This window comes from Neoarius graeffei, chromosome 6, assembly GCF_027579695.1.
Source record: "Neoarius graeffei isolate fNeoGra1 chromosome 6, fNeoGra1.pri, whole genome shotgun sequence".
NCBI lineage: Eukaryota > Metazoa > Chordata > Actinopteri > Siluriformes > Ariidae > Neoarius > Neoarius graeffei.
Genome location: NC_083574.1, coordinates 102,130,433 through 102,139,543, shown reverse-complemented (window position 1 = coordinate 102,139,543; position 9,111 = coordinate 102,130,433).

The window sequence follows — 9,111 nt, the reverse complement described above, 5'->3', positions numbered from 1 at the left end:
TGTTACTATGGCACCTCTGTAAATGTTTAGTTAAATTACTGGCGCTATTTTGGGAAGTGGACAGTTCTTTAGGTTTAGCACACAAAGTGCATTTGACTATGATGTTCTTCACATCCTTATTTTTCACAAACTTAAAGTAATGGGCGTGTGCCCATCTGGAGAATGTGCTATCCGACGTTAGATCAGCTGCAGGTTCACTCATCTCTCTCCTGTCTGACTAGCCTAAAGGAAAAGGAAGTGAAACATTTTGCACAGACGTTTCACCTCTGCTGATCTCGCGGTGATTTTGGCGAATTTGTATGAAGGAAAAAAACACCCCACCACTTCATTCCAGGTTAAAAATGCATTGTAAAGCGCGTTACTGACATTTGTACCGAGTAAAATATTACCAAATTTTTTTCTGTAATGCCTTACATTACCGCGTTACCGCAAAAAGCAATGCATTACAGTAATTCGTTACTTTTGTAACGCGTTACTCCCAACACTGCTTAGAGCCTCATGTATGACTCAATTTCGTGGAAAAAAAAGCTGTTAAATATATTGAATGAGGGCGGCACGGTGGTGTAGTAGTTAGTACAGTCGCCTCACAGCAAGAAGATTCCGGGTTCGAACCTAGCAGCTGGCGAGGGCCTTTCTGTGTGGAGTTTGCATGTTCACCCCGTGTCTGCGTGGGTTTCCTCCGGGTGCTCTGGTTTCCCCCACAATCCAAAGACATGCAGTTAGGTTGACGTGGGGCAGCCTTGGGCTAAGGTGCCCTTGAGCAAGGTACTGAACCCCTGACTGCTCCCCGGGCGCTCTGGGCTGCCCACTGCTCTGAGTGTGTGTGCGTGTGTTCACTGCTTCAGATGGGTTAAATGCAGAGGATGAATTTCACTGTGCTTGAAGTGTGCATGTGACGAATAAAGGTTTCTTCTTCTTTTCTTCTTCTTCTCACAGCAAGAAGGTTCTGGGTTCGAGCCCAGTGGCTGACTGGGCCTTTCTGTGTGGCGTTTGCATGTTCTCTCCGTGTCTGCATGGGTTTCCTCCAGGTGCTCCGGTTTTCCCCACAGTCCAAAGACATGCAGGTTAGGATAATTGGTGGCTCTAAATTGACCGTAGGTGTGAATGTGAGTGTGAATGGTTGTTTGTCTCTATGTGTCAGCCCTGTGATGATGTGGCAACTTGTCCAGGGTGTACCCTGCCTCTCACCCATAGTCAGCTGGGATAGGCTCCAGCTTGCCAGCGACCCTGCACAGGATAAGTGGTTACAGATAATGGATGGATGGATATATTAAATGAGCTCAATTGAATGATGCAATTACATCCATTAATGTAGAAAATCTAAAGAATCATGCCAATTCATCATCATCTGTCACCATTTCATGCTACACAATATAGATAATGCTATAGCTATCTGTGTTGGGGGTTAAGGATCACTGGAGGAGTAGTACCTTTCCTAGTGGCCTGTAGGCATCCTAGACTGGTCTCCTTACATCCAGCACCCTGTGAAGCACAGCATATGGTCACTCAAGAGCTGATCACACCAGCCTCTCTATGGTGAAGACTGACCATGTGTCCTACTCGTGGTGCCCCTGTTACTATTGCAGAACATGGCGGATCTTGGGGAGTAAACCCTGAAAACAAATCCCACCTCTTGTTTTGGTGGTGCAACAAGTTTTCTCTGTGACTGTGTCAGCCTTGCTGTCCCGTCGAGCAACAGGGATTACTTGCCAAGGGACGCTATTCCATGCCATTTAATGTCGACATTGAAGGCACAGCTTTACTTTTTCTGGGGACAGTGGCAGGTGGGGAGTTTGACTGGGGCGGTACACCTGTCAAAGCATAAGGCAAGTGTCCTAAGGTGAGCTCGGGGAGGACATAAACCTCCCATGGAGCAGAAGGGCAAAAGCTCTATCTGTGTACAGATGATGATGGATAATCCACCAGATGGGTAGATACATTACCATTTTTACTTAAGTATGAGGCTCCATACATGAGAAGCTTCACAATTACACTGGCTATAGAAAGATACATTTCACAATTCTATAGTTACATCAAGCTTCAATGGAATAAGAGGAGGAAACAGCACCCTGCTCTTATCTTTGCTCATCATTGATGATTGTTTTATTGCTACATGGTATCAGGAGTCATTCTATAGATGGGTAGTGTCCTAAATTAACACATTATATGACATTTGGTACTTTACAGACCACTTAAAGTGATATTTCAGTCAACAACACAGTAATATAATTGTATTGCTTTCTTGCCAGTTGAATGTTGTGCAGTATGCATGTGTAAATCTTCCCACAGTGGTGTCTCTCATCAGCTTTGTTCAGTATCACAGACAGACTTGCTCATGGTGTTTCTGACTCTGTATGACACTCAGGGAGGAAGTGTAGCCAAAAGTATGGTCATTCAAATGAAACTCAACTTCAAATGTAGTGTGCATAATATTCTACTATTTTATGAAACTGTTTATAACTGTCTTTTTTGTCTTGTTGAATGTTTAGCTCTCTTTCATTTTGTCACTGCCATTTATTCATCCAGTTCAGAGTGGAACACTAGAGGGCAGGCATGAGGGAGCCCCGAGACATAAAGCAGCAGCCACTACACCATCGACAAACTCGAGTGAGCAAGTGAGTGGGGGACTGACAGCATCCGTACATCCCAGTTTACTAAACACTCTGTCTGAGGATCCTCCAGATCTACTCCTTTACCTAATAAACTTAAAAAAAAAGGCTTGACTAAACAAATATTCCTCAAACTAAACAGCAATAAAACTGAGATCATCATCTTTGGCCCAAAATCCATCCTTCCCACCTGTCAGAACTTCTCACTCTGTATCGATGGCCACTCTGTCACTCCCTCCCCCCTCGTTAGAAACCTTGGAATCTATATGGACCCTGCACTCTCTTTCAAATCACACATTAACCATGTAACCAAAATGTCCTTCTTCCACCTACGAAACATTGCACGCCTGAGACCCATTCTTTCCACCCCAGCTACAGAGACATTAATTCATGCCTTTATCACCTCCAGACTCAACTACTGCAATAGCATCCTGTATGGCCTCCCCTCCACTGTTCTTCAAAAACTACAATATGTTCAAAACTCTGCTGCTCGGCTGCTCACCCGCTCTCCCTCCAGAGAACATATCACCCCTGTCCTCCGTCAACTTCACTGGCTTCCCATAAAACAACGCATACACTTCAAGATCCTCCTTATCACCTACAAGGCCCTCAACAACCTTGCACCCTCGTACCTGACTGATCTCCTCCATCGCCACTCCCCCACTCACCGACTACGCTCTGCAGATGCCAACCTCCTCACTCCTATCACCACGTCCAAGTACCGGACCCTCGGTGACAGAGCCTTCGCCATCGCTGCCCCTACCCTCTGGAACTCCCTCCCCCTGGCCATCCGTAACTCTGATACACTACTTTCCTTCAAGCGCCATCTCAAAACCCACCTGTTCAAGACTGCATATGACACTTGATACATCACCTTCCTGCAGATCACCTTCTTATTTATCTGTTGTCTGTGTGTGTGTGTGTGTGTGTGTGTGTTTGAATCTCCTGTAAAGCATCTTTGAGTATCATGAAAAGCGCTATACAAAACTGATGTATTATTATTATTATTATTATTAAATGCTGAGACTGTGTCCGAGTCCCGAACACTACTTGGAAGGCTGTTCCATAACTGTGGGGCTTTGTAAGAAAAGGCTCCACCCCCTGATGTAGCCTTCACTATACGAGGTACCAGCAGATAGCCTGCACCTTTTGATCTAAGTAGGCATAGCGGGTCAAAAAGGACCAGAAGTTCTCTCAGGTACTTCTGAATTCTGCGCAAGACCATTCACTGCTTTAAAGGTCAATAGTCTCATCTCATCTCATTATCTCTAGCCGCTTTATCCTGTTCTACAGGGTCGCAGGCGAGCTGGAGCCTATCCCAGCTGACTGGGGCGAAAGGCGGGGTACACCCTGGACAAATCGCCAGGTCATCACAGGGCTGACACATAGACACAGACAACCATTCACACTCACATTCACACCTACGGTCAATTTAGAGTCACCAGTTAACCTAACCTGCATGTCTTTGGACTGTGGGGGAAAACGGAGCACCCGGAGGAAACCCACGCGGACACAGGGAGAACATGCAAACTCCACACAGAAAGGCCCTCGCCGGCCATGGGGCTCGAACCCGGACCTTCTTGCTGTGAGGCGACAGCACTAACCACTACACCACCGTGCCGCCAAGGTCAATAGTAGTATTTTATAAACAATATGAAATTTGATTGGGAGCCAGTGCAGTTTGGATAAGACAGGGGTGATGTGGTCATATTTATCTAGTTCTAGTAAGGAACTAACTGGAGCTTGTTTATGCACTTATTGGAACATCCTGACAGTAAGGCATTACAATAATCCAACCTAGAGGTAACAAAAGCATGAACTAGTTTTTCTGCATCGTGTAGTGACATTAAATTTCTTAACTTAGCAATATTTTGAAGATGAAAGAAAGCTATCTGGGTAATGAAAGAAAGAAAGAACAACTTTATTCATCACACACGTGAAATTTCCTCTCTGCATTTAACCCATCTGAAGTAGTGAACACACACGAGCAATGAGCACACACACATACCCAGAGCAGTGGGCAGCCATGCTAACAGCACCCAGGGAGCAGTTGGGAGTTCGATGCCTCGCTCAAGGGCACCTCAGCCCAAGGCCATCCCATATTAACCTAACCACATGTCTTTGGACTGTGGGTGAAACCGGAGCACCCGGAGGAAACCCACGCTGACACGGGGAGAACATGCAAACTCCACACAGAAAGGCCCTCACCAGCTGCTGGGTTTGAACCTGGAACCTTCTTGCTGTGAGGCGACCGTGCTAACCACTACACCACCGTGCCACCCAATGTTATTGATATGATATGGATAACATTATGATATGATAATGTTATCGATATGAGTTTCAAATGAAAGACTGGGGTCAATAATCACTCCGAGGTCTTTTACTGCTGCACGTGAAGAAACAGAAAGGCCATCCAGAGTTACTGTGTAATCAGAAAACCTACTTCTAGCTCCATGTGGTCCGAGTACAAGTACTTCAGTCTTGTCAGAGTTAAGCAGAAGGAAGTTAATAAGCATCCAGTGTCTAATGTCCTTTACACATTCCTCAATTCTATTAAGCTGGTGTCTCTCATCTGGTTTTGCAGAAACATACAACTGTGTGTCATCAGCATAACAGTGGAAACTAATACCATGCTTATGAATAATATCACCCAGAGGTAACAAATATAAAGGAAAAAGCAGTGGGCCTAAGACAGAACCTTGTGGAACACCAAACTTTACCTCAGTATGTCTAGAAAAATCACCATTTATATCAACATACTGATAGTGACCAGTTAAATGAGACCTGAGCCAGGAGAGGACGTTCCCTTAACTCCCACAACATTTTCTAGTCTATTCAAAAGAATGGAATGATCAATGGTATCAAATGCTGAACTAAGGTCAAGCAACACACGCAGCGAGACACAGCCCTGATCAGACGCCAACAGTAGGTCGTTTACTACTTTAACCAGAGCTGTTTCTGTGCTATGATGAGGTCTAAATCCTGACTGATACATTTCATGGATGTTATTCCGACAGTGGGGCAAAAAAGTATTTAGTCAGCCACCAATTGTGCAAGTTCTCCCACTTAAAAAGATGAGAGAGGCCTGTAATTTTCATCATATGTACACTTCAACTATGAGAGACAGAATGGGGGGGGGGGAAGAATCCAGGAAATCACATTGTAGGATTTTTAATGAATTAACTGGTAAATTCCTCGGTAAAATAAGTATTTGGTCACCTACAAACAAGTAAGATTTCTGTCTCTCACAGACCTGTAACAACTTCTTTAAGAGGCTCCCCGTCCTCCACTCGTTACCTGTATTAATGGTGCCTGTTTGAACTCGTTATAAGTATAAAAGACACCTGTCCACAACCTCAAACAGTCACACTCCAAACTCCACTATGGCCAAGACCAAAGAGCTGTCAAAGGACACCAGGAACAAAATTGTAGACCTGCACCAGGCTGGGAAGACTGAATCTGCAATAGGTAAGCAGCTTGGTGTGAAGAAATCAACTGTGGGAGCAATTATTAGAAAATGGAAGACATACAAGACCACTTATAATCTCCCTCGATCTGGGGCTCCACGCAAGATCTCACCCTGTGGAGTCAAAATGATCACAAGAACGGTGAGCAAAAATCCCAGAACCACATGGGGGGACCTAGTGAATGACCTGCAGAGAGCTGGGACCAAAGTAACAAAGGCTACCATCAGTAACACACTATGCCGCCAGGGACTCAAATCCTGCAGTGCCAGACGTGCCCCCATGCTTAAGCCAGTACATGTCCAGGCCCATCTGAAGTTTGCTAGAGAGCATTTGGATGATCCAGAAGAGGATTGGGAGAATGTCATATGGTCAGATGAAACCAAAATAGAACTTTTTGGTAAAAACTCAACTTGTCATGTTTGGAGGAGAAAGAATGCTGAGTTGCATCCAAAGAACACCATACCTACTGTGAAGCATGGGGGTGGAAACATCATGCTTTGGGGCTGTTTTTCTGTAAAGGGACCAGGACGACTGATCCGTGTAAAGGAAAGAATGAATGGGGCCATGTATCGTGAGATTTTGAGTGAAAACCTCCTTCCATCAGCAAGGGCATTGAAGATGAAACGTGGCTGGGTCTTTCAGCATGACAATGATCCCAAACACACCACCCGGGCAATAAAGGAGTGGCTTCGTAAGAAGCATTTCAAGGTCCTGGAGTGGCCTAGCCAGTCTCCAGATCTCAACCCCATAGAAAATCTTTGGAGGGAGTTGAAAGTCTGTGTTGCCCAGCGACAGCCCCAAAACATCACTGCTCTAGAGGAGATCTGCATGGAGGAATGGGCCAAAATACCAGCAACAGTGTGTGAAAACCTTGTGAAGACTTACAGAAAACGTTTGACCTCTGTCATTGCCAACAAAGGGTATATAACAAAGTATTGAGATGAACTTTTGTTATTGACCAAATACTTATTTTCCACAATAATTTGCAAATAAATTCTTTAAAAATCAGACAATGTAGTTTTCTGGATTTTTTTTCTCATTTTGTCTCTCATAGTTGAAGTGTACCTATGATGAAAATTACAGGCCTCTCTCATCCTTTTAAGTGGGAGAACTTGCACAATTGGTGACTGACTAAATACTTTTTTGCCCCACTGTATGTGAATATGAGCATAACTGCTGTGCCACAGCTTTTTCTAGGATCTTGGAGATAAAGGGGAGGTTTGATATTGGCCGATAATTGGGCAGCTGACAGGGATCAAGGTCAGGTTTTTTAATCAGGGGTTTGATAACTGCTAGTTTAGAGGATTTGGGTATATAACCAATCCTAAGAGAAGAATTTATTATTTTTAGAAGCGGTTCAATTACTTCAGGTATGATGTGTTTGAATAGATGTGTTGGTAAGGGATCTAGTACACAAGATGAGGATTTTGATGCGGAGACTAATGAAAGTAGCTCGAGTTCTCTAAGGGGAGTAAAACATTCTAATTGCTGATCTGAGTTAACAGTAGTTAACTACAGGGTTACTTAAATTGTCACTTCCATTGTCTGACCTTAAATTAGTAGTTTGAATTTTTTGTTGGATATTTTAAATTTTGTCATTAAAAAAATTCATGAAATCGTTGCTACTACATACTGCAGGTGTGCATGTGTCTATAGTGGACTTATTCCTGGTTAATTTTGCTACAGTATTAAATAGCAATCTAGGATTATTTTTGTTATCTTCTATTAGGGAGGAGAGATATGTTGATCTAGCAGCACTGAGAGCTTTTCTATACTTCAGGAAGCTCTCCTTCCAAGCTAATTTGAATGCTACCAATTTTATTTGGCACCATTTATGTTCCAGTTTTTGAGTGGTCTGTTTTAAAGTGTGAGTGTCATCATTATACCTGGGTGCTATTTTTTTCTGATTATTTTCCTTTTAAGAGGAGCTACATTATCTAAAGTAAAGCGGAACGTTGACTCTAAGCAAACAGTTGCCTGATCAAGTTCTGCGGGGGCTGACAGTGACCCAATCAAAGTTGATAACTCTGGGAGATCATTTATTTTAAGAAAGCTCTTCTAATATTCGGATGCACACCACTGACACTGTTCTTCATTTAGCCATCAGTGACGAGTTACTTTTTGTGGCAGTGGGGGCATGGTCAAGCGCCGGTCTGTGACCGGAGGGTGGAGTCAGGGCAGGTAAGTGGCAGAATCACTACACCTGATGTCAATTAACCTGTGTTTGTGTGTCTTCCCAGTGACCGTGCCCTATAGAGAGAGAGAGAGCAGAGGAAGTGAGCTCTCTCCTGAACCAGACAACGTGTGTGTGTGTGTGTGTGTGTGTGTGTGTGTGTGTGTGTGTGTGTATGACTGGGAGATTTACAGTATTTTGTGTCTGAAAGGAACAAATAAACCATAAGTTATGGAACTTTACTCTGGCCTGCCGTCTTTCTGTGCTCCTCCCCCTCCTACGAACTGCCACAGTGGTGCCGAAACCCGGGACGGAGTACAGGAAAAGAACAGCCCCATGGAGTCCTCCCCCTTTGCAGACCTGGTCCATGCCCTCGCCACGGCCCAGCAGAGCCAGCACCAGGTGCTAGTCACCCTCCGGAAGGAGCAAGAGCGCCGGTTTGAGGCCCTGGTGCTGGCGCAGCAGGAAGATCGACAGGCGTTCTGGCACCTCCTCGCGTCGGCGGGGTCCACCATCTCCACCGCTGCGGGCCCTTCTTCCCTCACCCTAACTAAGATGGGCCCGCAGGACGACCCCGAGGCCTTCCTCACACTCTTTGAGCAGACAGCAGAGGCCTCGGGCTGGCCGGTGGAACAGCGAGTGGCGCGCCTCCTCCCCCTGCTAACGGGCGAGGCGCAGCTGGCCGCGCTACAGCTCCCCACCGACCGCCGGTTGGCCTACACGGACCTTCGCTGGGCCATCCTCCAGCGGGTGGGGCACACCCCCGAACAACAGCAACAGCGCTTCCGCGCTCTGCGGCTGGAGGAAGTCGGCCGACCGTTCGCGTTTGGCCAGCAGCTCCGGGATGCCTGCTGGCAGTGGT